This window comes from Orbicella franksi, chromosome 3 (genome assembly GCF_964199315.1).
Source record: "Orbicella franksi chromosome 3, jaOrbFran1.1, whole genome shotgun sequence".
In the NCBI taxonomy this organism is placed as follows: domain Eukaryota; kingdom Metazoa; phylum Cnidaria; class Anthozoa; order Scleractinia; family Merulinidae; genus Orbicella; species Orbicella franksi.
This window is the reverse complement of record NC_138147.1, coordinates 30,689,095-30,706,204: the sequence shown is the minus strand read 5'-3', so window position 1 is coordinate 30,706,204 and position 17,110 is coordinate 30,689,095. Positions and strand designations below refer to the sequence as shown.

The window sequence follows — 17,110 nt, the reverse complement described above, 5'->3', positions numbered from 1 at the left end:
TACCAGTCATTTGAATCCCCCGCCTCCCCCCCCCCCCCCCCCACGCTTGGGGAATATTTGGGGCAAACCGAGGGCTTTCACCTTGTTTTCACTCAATTTAGGTTCCCCGGTAGTAGGGGAATGCACTTTTTTTCACGGATTCGCTATACAATGCGGGGACTGAGCGGAGGTTTGGCGGGGATTTCACTCGTGGTTCGGTTTGAAATGACTTGTGCATAAGCAAAACTTTAGAGCCACGTGACCTATTGTGCGAGTGTGCATTCACAAACCCAGCAGACTTTCCACCGGTGAGCATGCTCAAATAATTTTTACGTAACAAAAATTGATTTTTATCGCTGAAAGTATCATCCAGTATGTTAGTGAAGATCTTAACTTTTCTCCCGAAATGGAGTTCCTAGCTCTTTGAAGACTTTAACAGCGACAATTGCAACTGGGCAGGCCCGTAGCAGACGTTTGGCGACTTTATTAGTGCCTCATATCTATGCAGGATGTTTTTAATCCAATCCCTGAACTCTAACCTACTGGCCCCGGACTTTATACGGGTTGAATTCGGAATTTACGTTTCATGTCTTAATCCCTTCAAAGCAACGTTTAATCTGTAACGAAAAGTTCTGTTGGAGTTCTTTTTCATACCTTCACAGGTACTTTCGTCATCGCTCTTTCGAAAGCCTTTTTTGCATTTACACTCGTAGCTTCCCTCTGCGTTTGCACAGACGGAATTGGTCATGCCCGAACAGGCGTCCTGACTGCATTCATCTATATCTGCAAGTATTGATGATAGATACTGAAAGTCCGTTCGCTTCGGCTTCTATTTTGTTAAGATGAAATCGGTGTCAATCAGTATAACTTCAGAACAAAACTATTCATTTTTAATAAATGAACTCGTCAAACATCCCTTGTCCGCAAACGAATGATTTCTTTTGGCACTGAGTTTGAAGCCCCCCCTCCCCCCCCCTCAGGGTCGTTGAAATATCCAATTTCAGGACGTGATGGTGAACACAGATTAGATTTGAATGCTTGAAAAGTCATATATTGGATTTCAACGTCTGGAAAGCGATGATTTCAAGTCTAGATTGCGTTTGAAAGATACTGAAGAAAAAATTCACTTTGATACTAAATCACTCACTTTGATGCTAAATTATTCACTTTGAAAGTAAATTATTTGCTTTGATACTAAATTATTTACTTGGATACTAGTTTATTCACTTTGATACTAGATTATTCACTTTGATACTAAATCGTTCAATTTTAAAATAAATTATTCACTTTGATACTAAATTATTCACTTTAATCAAGAGATTTGCTTTAATTTGACATTAAATTATTCACTTTGTTACTAAACTATTTACTTTAATACTAAATTATTCACTTTGATACTAAATTATTCACTTTGAAACTAAATTATTCAGCTTTGTACTAAATTATTCAATTTGATTCTAAATTATTTACTTTGATACTAAATTTATCACTTGGATACTAAATTATTCACTGTCATTCCAAATTATTCAAATTGATTCTGGCTTTGAATCTGATTCTAAATTATCTGCTCATAGTTTTGCTACCTCGACACGTGCTGTTTCCGGCTCCTAGAAGGATCTCTTCATAGCCATCCTTACAGGCGCACCGATGCTTGCCATTCTCGGTTTTACAAACCTTTTCAGGGGGGCACACAAGACCATTCTTCTCACATTCCGTAATTTCTGAGAAGCCAAGGGAAAAGTAAACGTGGACGTAAATATAAAATTTCTTTGTCACTGCACTTCCAAGAAAGACTGTTAAAGAGAGTGGATAGGCATTATAGGCGAGACATTTAACAAGAAATAACACGCGAACTGCAGAGATAAATATTATAATAAAACGCATAGTTGAAAACAAAAATTCCATCTTTTTACGTGACGTTTCGTGTGTTTCAACATCCACGTTCAAAAGTGACTGTTTAGAATAGAAGTAACAAATGAATTTAAATTCAAGAGAAGTAACTAATAAATATTTGAGGACACAATAAACAAAGTGACAGAAGCTAAAAAGAATTGCACATTAAAAACATGTAAACCATAAAGATAAAGGTTTCTGCAGCTAACATTATCATTGAGCGTGGGTTTCAAATCCCTAATTAGATAGGTCTCTGTTATCTTACAATGGGTATCTGACCGTCCTCTTGCGAATATCTTGCCATAATGTTGTTGTCCTCTTTTCATTAATATTGTTGGTATCTTAACATTAGAGACCTTTCCCTTCTCATAAAAGTACAACTACGAATACTAGATTTGAAAGCATGTGTCATTTTGGTAGGGAAAAAAAGAAACAATGTCGTAGTCATCGTAATTTCATTGAGTTCTGGCAAATAATTGTCAAAGCCAATGGCAAGAAAAAAGAGAAAAAAACAACAACAAACAAACAAACAAACAAAAAATTTCTCGATAGATAGCTACAATGGCCCTTCAAGCAAGCATTTCGAGACAATTCAACCTCATCAATTAGTAAATGAACACTTATACTTCATTCAAAGTAAAATTGTAGCAATATACCTACACAAATACCAGCTTTAGACGTCTTAAAATCCAAATGACATTTGCATTCAGGTTGGTCAGGAATCAAAGGATCTACAACACACGATATCACATTGCTGCCGCCTGCTTTACACTTTTCCACATACTCCTTCGGACATGGCAGCGAATCTGTAACATGTTAAAAAAGATATAAATTCAAATTTTGTATATCTTCTTATGTATCCGTTAATTTTGGCAGTTGCCTGATGATTGCTTAGCAAGGAGCATGAAACTATGAGTAGCAATAAATGTCTTCGACCAAATAATCCAACTCTGCAAATATATATATATCTATATCTATGTCTAGGTCTCTGTCTATATCTATATCTATATATAAAGTTAACAAGGAACAGAAATTACACAACTAAAGGAATGAGTGAAAAATGTGGTTCAGCCAGGAATTGAACCTGGGTCTCCGGATTGTCGGTCGGATGCCTAAACCACTCGGCCACTGAACCGACCACGCTGGCAACGCAGCGGATAATTGACCTTCATGTGGTTAGGTCCGAGGAGATGTACATAACATTTTTCTGCAATCAGGATCACCTCACTATCCCCCGGTCGATCGGCGACGCGTGGCCCAATCCCCATGTGGAAATTTATGAAGAGTAAGGCTGGGGAGAGGATTTTGATAACACTGTGAATCGCCATCTAACCGGGAATAGGGTGGTGATCCCAGGGAAATGAGGCAATCAGTTGCTCAAAATCCTCTCCCCAGCCTTGCTCTTCATATATATACATACATCATGTAGATATACCAGTCGGTTTGCACGTCTGCTGATAGAGTGCTCAATAGTAGAACCAGAGAGTTAATAAAATCCAGGTGATGATATCAGCAGAAGGTATGACTTGGCATTTGATCTGATGAGTGCCGCACTTCTCGTGCGGTATGAAACTAGTTAGTAATAAAATGCCAAGTCATACCTTCTGTTGATATCATCATCTAGATTTACATATATAGATAGATAGATAGTTAGATAGACAGACAGACAGACAGACAGCTGGATAGATAGATGGACAGATAGATAGATAGATAGACAGACAGACAGACAGACAGACAGATAGATAGATAGATAGATAGATAGATAGATAGATGGATGGATGGATGGATGGATGGATGGATGGATGGATAGATAGATAATATATATGTTATTTGCCGGCCTTTATCGGTCCATATCGGGAAAACATGTGCCCTCGGTCTTGAGTACGACCTTCAGTCTGCGGATTCGGGCTGTCAGTCAAGACCGAGGGCAGAGATATTCCCAATACGGACTGACAAAGGCCGGCGAATAAAGTGTTTATTTTTTTTCTACGGTACCACTTTGAAAGCAACTTTTGAGTTCAATTTAAATTAAAGCCGTTCATTTCTAATCTAGCATAAGCGTGCGTTTGACATTTCGGAAACAAAAAGCGATACTGTTTGCGGAATTTTTTTGAATCTGTGTTGATTGTTTGCATTTTACGTTGCTTTACGGCTTAACAAAAAGCTTAAAAACTTGGCTAAGTTGGAAATTTCGGAGCGGTCCGCACTCGGGCACTGGATGGAAAAATCTGGACCAGTGGAACGTACACGATTAGCCAATCAGATTCAAGGCTTCAGGATTCCGGACCCTTGAAAGGCTGAAAAAAAAACCCCAAATAATTAACTGTTTTTCGCGCTGCGCCCCAGCTAACTGAGCCCCTGGAAGAGGGTAAACCGAATTAAACAGTGCTCTTTACAATATGTCGTTTCACAATATTACCTTCGCAATGCTTTCCATTGCCTACAGTTTTTCCTAAACAGTGACACTTTCCTCGGTGACATTCAGCTTTTTGATGACAGTCTTCATTCTTCTTACACGGATGCGCTTAAAAATGAATTTCACAAACTCATTAATATAAATCCATCAAGTTTAAACAAAGGAAATCATGACCGTGACGGTGTTTGGATATCTGATCTCATTTAGTTTCGATTGAGAAGACATATCGAACAATCAAGACATGGTTTGACCACATTTCCACACATCTCGAAGATCGTCAAAAATACTCCGTTACGTATCGTATTTTCTCGGTGTTCCCATTTAGTGGTTTTGTCATTGCTATTTTATCTCGACACTTAAATAAAGTCACTTACTTACTTACTTTACTATCATTAATGGAATCAATCAATCAGTTATGACACTGAAGTTGAATAACAAGACAGAAAAATTATATCTAACAGAATTTAACAGGCTTATAACTCTTCCTGAAGAAATTAAGTTAACGGAAACTTAGGTACTTTCGAATTCCATTGTAATTGGTCCATAGATTCCTGTGTGCTCCTGAAATATCAGTGTTGAAAGGAGCAGTTTCCAGATAACAGTAAGACAACGCGCGCTTCAATGAAATTATTGAAAATTTGTCAGGGGAAATTTCCGTTCCAATTTATTTCTCTTTTTGGAGGTCATTTGTGTTGATTTTCCGTCAACTTTGCGAGGAAATTTCCTTACCATTTGCCCTCGTTTGGAAAGTTATGGAGTTTTTTGGTTGAATGGAAAGCTTCCCTAATAAAATAAGACCGTTATTGGTTATCATTTACCAGAAAATTCCGGAAATTTTGGTCAGAATGTAAATGGTTGGACAAGTTTGATTCGACCTGCCGGAAAATTTTTCGAAAAAGCCGGAACATTTTGAATGGTAGGTCCAAAAATTCCACCCCAGAATATCCTAGTGGAAAATGTGTTTACCAGTTTGCAATTCTTCACCGCCATCTTGGAATTATGATGCGATCGAACTCGTGCTTTTTCGGTAAATTGGTCCTTTTTTTGAGTAAATGGTAAATGGCCGAACCGAAAGTCAGAACTTAGCATGAGGTATTTTGTTTACCATTTGCACAGCCACTGAGGAACCAGTTTCTCCGTGTAAACGGTAAGCAACCCCCGACATTATGATTATACTGTATTTTCTGTAAAAAATATGTTCTTACCACCTTTGCAAGTCCTGCCTTTCTTTACCCGTCCTGGTTCACACTTGCATAACCCTTTCTTAGTGCATGTACCATAAATGCAGTCCGCATGTGTGAAGCACTCTGGGTAAGTAAGCAGAACAAATGCCACAAACACAAGGTTGGGTTCCTCAACTTGACCATTTTTTTTTACGTATAACAAATGAGGTGTGAGATGGTGTATGTTCCAGCCCAATAACTTTTATGTGGCTGAGGTACAATTCGACACGTGTTTAAACTAACGATAACAAGAAGAAACTCATTAGAGATACATATTGTGAACGCTGATCACTCCTGGTATCTTAGGTCTTGTCCACATTACGCCGGAGAAATTTGAAAACGTAATAATGAGCGGCCATTTTGGATTTGTCCTTGAGGAAAACTCGAACAGAGAAATTACTTAATGATGGTGATGTCATCATTTTCGAAAAGTTCCGTTTTAATTCAAAATGTTTTCAAATTTCTCCGGTTTGAAGAACGTTTTCAAAAAGCTCATTTTTCGTGACGGATTCGTGTGGACGGTGGACCTAACCGTAGAAATAATGAAGATACGTTTTTAAATTTCTCCGGCGTAGTGTGGACGAGATCTAAATATTAATTAGTATAAATATGTTAGTGTCCTATCACGAGTGATTGTCTACGCTACTCATTATCTATTCTGTTGTAGATAGTGAGTAGCGTAGCAGTGTGCGGTTGTGAACGAGATGACGGCCGCTTTGCGTTTTCGAGGTGTCTGTGAAGATGACTTAACTGCCCGAGACTTCATACGATTCATCATTTATTATTATATGACTGGGAAAACCGCGAAAGCGCGCACGTTAATTTGCACCGCAATGCAAATTAATAATTACTGATAAATTGGCCTGCTCTCATGCTCAGCCAATCACAATGAATTAATTTTCTCAGTTATATAAAAAATAAGAAAAGCATAGTCAGGTAATATTTCAAACACGAGAGAAAGTGTTTTACCGCCTTTACAAAGAAAGAGAAGATAATGTGAAAATAAAAGATATCCAAACCAAAATTAGTTGAAGAAAAAAAAAAAAGGCCTTACCTTTGCACCTTCCATTCTTAGTTTTCTTCATGCCTGGATAACATGCACAAAATGGATTTTTAGGATACCAAGGATCGATCATGCATATACCGGCACCGCATTTGTAGTCTTTAAAACAACGTGATGCTTCTAAAGAAAAAGATATATTTCTTAGCTTTATGAGTTTCGTATGGTTGGTTAAGAACGCTGTCAATATAATGCATTGAACGCAAAAAATGATTAATAAAACGACATATACTATGTAGGTTCTGAATCAACTTGTGTATATGATCAATAGATTTCTAGGTTTAATAACGGTCGGTAAAACATGGTAGAAAATTAATATATCAAACAAGATAGACCGTGTTAGAGCACTGCATTTCCAAACGCCGACAACAGAGTTGAAAATACGACGCGCAGTGGAGTATTTTTAACGAACTTCGAGGTGTTTGGAAATCTGGTCAAACACTGTCTTGAATGTTTAATATATCTTTTCAATCGAAACTAAAAATATCAAGGAAATGGAGAAATAAAATCGTAAAAATAAATACTAAGTCGATTCCAAGGTCTAGTAATCTTGGTAGTGATAGAATAGGAGACTTAAACCTTGCGTACGGGGACAATATTTTAACAGCAAAAAAAAAAAAAAAAAAAAAAAATGGTTTATTTTCGTTCACACTAGCAACAAACCATTTTCGTACTCTCGGTATTGGACTGGAACTACCTTGCAACTGAGGCTTTTGCGGGAAGTCTTGTCAAATGCAAATGACATTAATCTCTTTTTAATGATATTCCCCAGCATGAGCCTCTATTGTAAGCTAGTTCCAGTCCAATACCGAGAATACAAGTATGGCCTATTCCGCAATCTTTCGTATTTCTTACTCCTGCATGTAAGTCCGTCGCCAGCGTACATTCCAACACAGCGGCAGACCCCATCGAAACATTTTCCTTCTTTAGCCTTGCAAGTCGGCTTATCGGAGGAACATTTCGTTGGTGGACCTAGGAGATCAAAGTAAATAACAACAACGAAATTACAATCTGAAGCTAACGGTTAGTTTCATAGAAGTGATAAACATGGACCCTCCTTACCCTGATATTCAGGGATAATTGATTTGAACGTTCCTATCATTCAAGCATCTACTAACAGCTAACTTGGTCAGAATTTTACATGTAATTTATCATGTTTCATTCAAAAATAATTGAGCAAGCATTAAGTGGTGCCTAGGACCAATTAATTTCATTAGCCTGCCTTGAAATGATCTGCATTTATATAGATTTTTAGCATTTTGTAGCCTTACCGTGATGGAAATCTCACAATCGAGCGAAAAAATATGGATTTAACGAAGCCCAAAATGATAGATAGTCGATTGAACGTTCTAAGTGTTAGCTGGCCCCTGGCCATGGCAACCTGGCCCTCGCCATGGGCGAGACAAAAGGGGCCTGATATGCCGCCGAAACGTAGCAAAGAAGGTACGCTTGGGTATTTTCTGTAACCAAATTCGGCCAAGTGATCATGATATGATAGCCATATTAAGTCGGTGACTTGATATTGCAAGGTATCAGGGCAGTACACACGGCTTCTGATTGGCTAATTGCGAATTTGCGTACGGTAATAAGCAATTATTGGATGAGGTTTTTGCGAATCCAGAAAAATCAAGGTCGAGGTAGGGGTTATAAGCCGAAGCCTAAGGCTCGGCTGATAACCCTTACCGAGATCTTGATTATTCTGGATATCACAAAAAACCGAATCTAATAATTGTTTTATTGTACATTGAACGAAAAAAAATGGAAGTAAATTTTTCGCTTCTTCACTGACGGCAAGCGACACAAAGCGCGCGAAAGTCCATATAAAGTTTATACTGTACTGGAAATATTTCGGATGCTTTTAAGAAATTCTCGGGCGGTTTTATTTTCGGTCACTTTCTTTTGTCCGAAATTAAAATCGTCCGTACTTCTGGCAAATAAATAGATGTAACATGGACAAAGCATTTGGTGAGCAAGGATGGTGCAGTGGTGAGAACGCTTGTCTCCCACCAATGTGGTCTGGAATCGATCCCGACCCCGTACCATATGTGGGTTGAGTTTGTTGTTGGTTCTCGCCTTGCTCCGAGGGTTTTTCTCCAGGTTCTCTGGTTTTCTTCCCTCCACAAAAACCAACATCTCTAAATTCCAATTCAGCCAGGACAGAGGACCCGCGTGAAACCCAGCTAGGGCTGACGTGGCTTCCTGTCTAAATATTGTAATTTATTTTCATGTATTTTAGTGCTAAAAGTATAACTAGGATAAAGGGCTTTTACGAAAGGGCGCTTCGACATTACGGCTTTCTTCACTAGACGCATAATAAAGTTTCCCGTAAAAATCATCACGATACATAGACGTTCGCGCACACCACGCGCGCGCTCCCAAAATGATTTAAACTAAGCAACGCCAAAAACAATCAACGTTTATTCAATTTTGATACAACGTTCAAAATGGAAAAAACAAGAAGAAGAAAGTCTTTTCTCTGCGCATGGATCGTCTATATTTGCCAGTTATTTTTGAAGACCGTGTCAGTCGCCCAGGTGGCAGATACTATTCGCAGCATTTACATAAAAAAAATTGATATATTTGAGTCGTTTTTCAGATTCATATTGAACAACCCACTGGGCGCGCGCATTCTCCATAAAATTAACACATGATCTGATGAAACGAAAGTAACCTCGAAACATTTGCCCACTGTTAGCAGTCTGAAAAAATGGTTGAAATGTTTTCACATATTTGTGAATATCTTGAAGGATTTCACCAACTGAAGGATAAAACGTCCGCTCAGGCAGAGTCCAGAGATGGAAAGTAAACTAAAGGTCATTCCGCTGAAATAGAACCTGCACTGAGATTTTATTGAAACTTTGCCTATCGATTGTTTATATTATAGAAACTTAAATTTTGAAATAAAAATGAGGGGTCTCCGTGTTCGTTTAGGAGTAAAAGTACCTTGTTTATACCCATATAAATCCTTATAAAAGCATCATGGTTGTAGTTACGATTGCTTGCTAAATACGCGTTTCCGACGATTGCTTTTTGTTCTACACTGAGAATTGGTCCATATTTATTTTACACAGAGAAATTTATTACTCAATTCCAAACAACAGAAAAACAAAATGATAGGTCACCATACTCGTTTGCGAGAAAATGACGATTTACCTCTATGGCGAGGTCCAGCCGTAAAGAAAAAGCCGCCATTTTTTTAATGCGCGCGCGCTAATCACGCGTGAAATTATGCGCAGTAGGAATGCGCAATGCAATACTGGGGAATGACCTTAAGATGAGGTTGAAAATATTACAGTTTTAACCCTTCATAGCTCTTACTCAAAGCCTACTCTAAGAGTTACCTGAACAAACTTAGACAATTTTCCTGACACTGAATATCAACTATTACCCCTATAAGAAATTGAAATCAGCGTTCCCTCCGCTCCAGTAAAAAAAGTAAGGAATCAAGGCCTTAAATAAACGCTAACTAAACGCGATTATGCAACCTACCGTAACGCTTTGGATGGTCGGCATAGAGACCTCCAATGATGAACAGGATTACCAGGCAAGAAAGAAACTGTCTTGCTATAAGTTGCATTTTCAAGGAGACTTAAACCTCTCTGCCATCTTTGTTAGTGCTGGGATATGCTGCATAGAAAGAACTGTTAAAATTTGAATTTCTTGCGTCATAAACGGTTTTTTAATTGAAGTACCTTGACGTCATCGAATCGTAACACTCGCCTTAAAATTAGCTTCGCCTTTATTTTTCTTATGAAACAAGGTTAAAAGATAAAATGCGTTTGTTTCTTTTGGGTAGCGAATTACCAAAAGGGGAGAACGTAACGAAAAGCAAAGCAAAGGCTAGGAGAGAAAAGAAAAGGAAATTAAAGTAAACGAAAGGAAAAAGGAAAGAACGGAAAGAAAGAGAAAGGAGGGAAATGGAAAAGATACGTTTCACTATAAAGCTCTGGCCAAACGGACTAGCAAGTAGCTACTAGCTGAACTTGAGTAGAGACTTACGTTGGGTGACCAAACGGACTCGCAAGTTCCCTCGCAAGTCGCAAAAAAAAAAAAAACAAAAACAAAAAAAAACTGCACTTCGTTCATTTAGGCGGCTGACAGTTTTCTGTAAGTTAAAAGTCAGATTTATGGTTTTGTAGCTCTTATTCTAGTTTGAATTTGAGCGGCACGGAAGCGAAAATACGAAACACGTACACAAGGCGAGGCCAAAAAGGAAAATAAAATGGCGGCTTACAGGCAAACAGATCGTTACAGGCATTATGATGGATAATTTACCTCCTGATTGAGAGTTCAATATACAAAAATGTTCATCGGAAGTCTTGTTGCATCCAGATTTTTAAGTCTCATCGCTCACTTTGTTGTTACAGCCGTTATATTTTTATCAAAGGTACGTAGATAGAGAAATTAACGTAAAGTCGAGGCCAATGTTCATTTGCTCTGGGAAACTGATAAGCATTAAAGAAATAGAAAACATATACCGTGTTTCCACCAGTTTTAGTATAAATCTACTAGTGTTCTATCAAGAATGCCGTTCTCTGATTGGCTACGCAACTCTCTATCTATAAAGCAATTAGATTATGAGCTCGAGATTTCTACCGCGTGAAAGTTGACGAGGGCGCACAGAAATCGAGTGCGAATAATCTAATTGATGTAGTATAAATCTACTAGTCGTTCAAAACTTTTTGTAAATCCTCTTCACAGATCCTTCCAAAACGCCAAGAAGCGGCCGTCATTTTGTTAACAAGGGCAGTTTTCTGTATGATGTTTCATGAGCCTTAAAAAGGGAGTCTATCTTTTTGTCGAGGGTCGAGGGTCGAGGGTCCCATGTAGGAGTCGTGAATCGAAGGCTTGTCAAAACAGGAAGCGAGCGCTAAAAGATAAGAACTTGAAGAAGCTCTTCAAAGATATGAGAGGCAAGCTTCCGCGCTTGGAAATACAGGTCAACGCTATGTAATTGTCATGTAAGAAATCACACAGTTCGCACCTGCCGAATGGCAAAATGCGAGTCAGTGTTTTTCTGTAAAGAGTTGAGTAGGCATCCAGATGAAAAACAGGAGTTTCAGGAGGAAAAAGGGAAAAAGCAGCATTAGAAACGGCCGCAGCGAAAATAGAAGTGGATTTGAACTGGTTTTCTCCCGAATAAAAATAGTTCATTGAATAAACACGTAGGGGAATTTTGTTTCAAAAGTTTCCCCATGAATACGTTCAATATGTTTAAATCCCTCTACTGATTTCCTATCATTCGTTTTGACCAGGTATAAAATACTAAGTTTGAAGGATGCATGTAGCTTAGTTAGAAGGCGCTCTGTTGATTTTTCTAATTTTTCATCCATTTGTCTGTACGTACCCAGCCAAATTTACAGACAAATGTATGGAAAATTAGAAAAATAAACTGAGCGTCTTCTAGCCAAGCTACATCCCTTAAACGTGGTGAATACAATCCTCTACCTGGTATTTTAACGTTACGATTCGCAAATTGTGTAAAGTTCAATTTTGGAAAAAGTTATTTGCCATCGGATTCCTATACAAACACTGTCGATTTCTGACCGCTTTGCTTACCAATCAAGATGGCGTCGAAAACCGTGATAAGGTCTATTAATTAAAATTTAACAATGATCACAGTTTCATCGCGACCTCATCGCAAAGCCCTGCAAGTTTACCGAAGGACTGGAAGGAGAGTGGTAATTTAGATCGGAAATCTCACAGATATTCTTCATCGTGACCCATCGCAAAGCCCTGCAAGTTTACCGAAGGAGAGTGGTAATTTAGATCGCAAATCTCAGATATTTTTTTGACAGCGAATTTACCGATAAGATAAGATAAAATAAGATAAGATAAGAACTTTATTAACTTGTCGAAGTCGTTAGCATACAATGTATACTAATGAATGAGTTGCCAGTAATCGGATACCTGTGTTTGCGCAAAGAACTCTGGGATTGTCAGGGGGCAAACATTGTTGGTCGCTAGAAGGAAATGTATGGCGAAAAGTTGTTTCGAGGTACAAGAAAACGATTCTTGAGAGAGATTAACGCTTTTTGGCCGTCGTTTTTATCGCGAATGGATTTGGGCAATGTTGATATGTGAAATATGTAAGTTTTTGTTTGAATAACCGTGAAATATGTGACAAAATCTACCGATAAACTCTGTTGCTTGCGTGAGGTTTATTGTGAAATTTACATCGCGTAATGGTCTGAAAATATTACAAAATTATTTAGGTATAAATCGAGAGGAAATAACCCAGTAAAGCCTTTTAAGTTGTGTACAGGCTACTTTTAGCTTTTTTGAAAGCTCAGTCATACAAATAATACTGGAAATAAGCCCGGTGGCGATCATTGTACTGTCTGGGGGTGATTTAACGACAAATGAGTCCGCGCGACTCATGCTGTGTGGCTTTTGTGTTGCTCAAAGCCTTTGTTTTGCTTTTACAAGCACGTATTTCAGTGATTTTCCCTTTCTATAACAGATCAAGGGTGGTTCCTTGAATATATCTCTGAGTATTTGTATTTAAAAGTGCCATTTGTGCGTGATTATGCTTTCCAAAGTTTGGTATTGATGGTTGAGTGAAATTGCCCGACACTAAGGGTAGTAGTTCCTTCTGCAATTTTCGATTTCTGTTTTAGAGCTTCTTTTCTGTCTTTATATTTAACTTCTTGGAGGGTCTTCTCTACCATATGCTCCGGGTAGCCTCTCGAGATCAGGCATGTATTGAAATTTTCAATATTCTCTTCAATGTATTTCACAATAACCCTCACGCAAGCAAAAGGGAGTTTATCGGTAAATTTTGTCACTTATTTCACGGTTATTCAAACAAAAACTTACATTTTCCATGTATCAACATTACCAAAATCCATTTGCGATAAAATAACGGTGAAAAAGCTTTGATCTCTCCCCAAAACCATGTTTTCGGGCGTCGAAACAACTTTTCGCCTTACATTTCCTTCTAGCGACTTGCAATGTTTGCCCCCTGACGATCCCAGAGTTCTTTGCGCAAACACGGGTATCCGATTACTGGCAACTCATTCATTGGGGACACCTAACTACGATTACTTATCTAATAATTAATAAAATATGAAATACATATATGTTATTTGCCGGCTGGGAGGTCCGTATGGTGAAAAACTGTGACCGAGGTCTTGAAAATGCTGCCCGAGGCCTGCGGCCTCGGGCAGCATTTTCAAATAACATATATGTATGTAGGTTTTGTATGTAACCGAAGGAGGAAAATAGCCGTAAATTTGCTTCCATAGCTCCCATCGCCTCCAGATTTCACCTACAGTTCCTGTTTGATAGATGGCAAACGAATATATCTCATTGCGCCCTGTCGCAATAACAGTGGAAAACAATGAAGCCAATACTCCACGAAATCGCATTGGTAGTAACACGACCTAAACCACAACAGCGACATAGAAAAGAAGATACACAAACGAAGCCAGGGAAAGCGTTTTTATTTGTTTTCCACAGTGAAAAATTTGAAGCTAAAAATGTGAGATTCGAAGCGAGTGAGGCACTGTGACACAACATTGTCACTATTAATACAAATATTAACGCGAACCACATTCTGCTATCCCAGTGTGTTATCTTTTAGTTGAAGAAATTACAACTGCGAAACTAAATGTTTGGATTTGTTTCTACGCGGACAGCCATTCAAAAGTTGGTGGCATTAGTAAATCGGTCAAAGCATCCAGCGTGATGAGGTAACATGAAAACCGGACTTTGAATGTGATAGAAGGTTATGGATAAATAATCAGGTCTGTGATATATTATTAAACCCTCGACATGGGACCCAAAAAGATACCTGAATCGAGAAGACTACATAAATTTTCTTTCTCGCCGTAGCAAAGACGTTTGTCATATGAAATGCGATCATGTTAGCGGACATTTAACCAAATCGGGGAGGAACATGTAGATCGGACTCGACTGAACGGCGGAAATCGAGCCTACAGCAAAGAGTCGCATATGAGAACCAGGCTTCAAGGTTCTTCGCTTTCATTCAATGGAAAAGTTGTCATGGCCGCAAAATTAGAAACGTTGCAGAATGATACAGCTCACGGTAACTTCAAGCAGTGCCAAAACTGCTTCGGCTACGAACTATGAGGCGGTGGAAGATTAGCTAGTATTTTAAAGTCGCATCGGCGGATAACACCGGAAAATTGGAGCAATCGGCAGAAGGACAGCCCAGTGATTCCATCTACCACGGCTGGTCTTTCTTTTCAAAGGCGAAATAAAGAGAATCGACGCTTTCCCGTTCAGTTCATAGCTCTTGTCGACTCTTGGCAAGAACTAAAATTTGATAAATTAGATTTTTCCAGCATCCTGCATGCAAAACTGTCAGAAACAGCTCTTCCAGCTAACAGAGTTGTCACTCGATTCTTGCTAGGGTTTTAACGTAAATTTTCGCACGCTAGCGAGATAAAATTTATTTTAAGAGATAAAAAGTTGTGTGTTTGACTGCGATGATCAATCATTTCTTTAAGAAAAAGACTATTATCTTGTCGTTTCGGAAGAACAGCTTGGTTTTGACTGACGCTCGTACCTCGCGCGCAGTCGCCGTATGCAAGGAGCTCGAGACTTCTAAACAGCGAGCCACTGACCGGTATCACAACAAAATCCTAACGAAAATGAAAATGGAAACTATTTTAAAAGATAAGCTAACTCGCTCCTACCGTAGTTTATTGCTCGTTGCTCGCCGCCATTCAGTGTGGCCAATCAGTTTGCGTGTCCACATGGCAGTTTGTAGTTATGTTATGCTAATATGAGCTTATTTTCTCCAAAGTAAACAGTTGAATCGGTATTGGTGAGGATTTCTACGCCTTTCGTGAAAGTCAACGTCCTTTTAATCTAAAACGGAAAACTGATTTGGTTTTACGCTGATTATCTAGTGATTACTGACTCAGGATTACCCGCCTTGTCCCGCGTGAAAACAGTATACTTTTTCCGTATAAAAATTCCTTTACTGACCAAGCTTGTTTGGTCAAGATGGCTGGACATTGGCTTCGCTCCTTTTTTTGTGTGGTTATGAACCTTGACTTCGTCTCGATCTATAAACACGCAAAAACGAACTTTGCAAATATCCAGCCATTTTGACCTGTCACGCTTGATCAATAACCCATATAAACTTAAGTTTTTCTAGAAGAAGACATTATTAAAAACGGGAAGTGCACAGAAGGGCAAAGTGAATTTATTTGATGGTAATGTTGGTAAATAAAATAAGACAATATTAGATGACATGTTAAATTGAAACTAAACCAGAAAAAGTCAAGCATCGTTGAGAAAAAAAAAGAAGGCAGTAGAAGCAAGAAGGTGCGGTCCCATTTACTCTGTGAAGGCCAGGCGCCCAAGCACGCCTAGAAAGAGGGTGCTGGGAAAACCGCTGCCGCGTAACGAGAGGCCCAAACCAACCTTAAAACTCTCACCTAGAAGTGGAAAAAGAGAGACGATTTCAGATATCTTATGAAACAATTTGAAACAATAGGAAGTTCTTTTAACTTGTACTGCTAACCAGGGTATTGCTGGTTTTCAATGTCACGCAATTCAAAATAGATCAAAATAAAAATCAAAACCGGGCAATAGATAAAGTCCAGAATCTGGGAAATGAAAGAAGGTAAATATGCAAAGACTCTCGCCAAAATTCTGGTCACAGCAATTTTTCTTATGCGAGATACGCGGAGAAATTCTTTACCCAAATTTATAGAGATTTGTATGGAGACGCCATGCTGTTGTCCATCCGTATGGGCACCAACATGGCGGCCGGAAACCAACAGAAACATCTGTCACTGAGTTTTGCTACAAAAGCATGAATTTATCCCTCGAGGAACTCTAAAACATTGAAATAATACTTTTTCTAAGACATGAACCGTTCAGATAGCCAAGTTCCCCGAAATAAGTCACCTTTTTAACCATCATGACAGCTCTCCAGGCCGTCATGTAAATGCCGCGTCACGCAAAAGCTTAGAAATTCAAGCGTAGTGTATCACAAAACCAAGAACCCATTTGGAGCGAAAATTTGTATGAATATTAGTTTTCAGCTGCTCTTATACATCATTAAAGTAAAATCTCAGGAAGATCAATAGTTTTGTACTTCGAATTTTAGTGACCTCATGTGAAAACCAGCCCTGATTTGGCCCAGGTTCTATATGCAATTGCTCCACCACTATATGTCATGGTTTGCATCTTGAACAGTTTAGCCAAATTTCTCAAGTTCGTCGTTTGTAATCCGTTTCAATCTTCTTCATCCTTAACCATTCTTGTTCCGGGCCTTAATGGCTTATCATAATCTCTTTAGTGTTGCTCTATCTTAGCAAACTACTATTTTCAGGTTTCCTTTAATGTTCAGTTAATTTTGTAGGCGGCCAAAATAAATGAGCTCCTTTAACTTGTGCATATGCCATATGCCACGCAGTACTTACTTCGACGAGGGACACAGTATCCTTTTGTACTCTTCTTGTATCCTTCCTTGCACTTACATTTTCCCTGGAGGCATACTTCGTGCTGTTTGCAGTTACATTTGTCTAAGGAACGAGTTAAGAAAGGTAATGTGGA

At 38.7% G+C, this 17,110-nt stretch overlaps 1 non-coding gene across 1 annotated transcript; it reads right to left on the bottom strand.

Moving 5' to 3' along the window:
• Positions 1-2,935: 2,935 nt before the first annotated feature.
• Trnav-gac (transfer RNA valine (anticodon GAC)) lies at positions 2,936-3,007 on the bottom strand. Its single transcript has one exon. It is a non-coding gene; the product is annotated as a tRNA-Val (tRNA).
• Between the last annotated feature and the right edge of the window lie 14,103 nt (positions 3,008-17,110).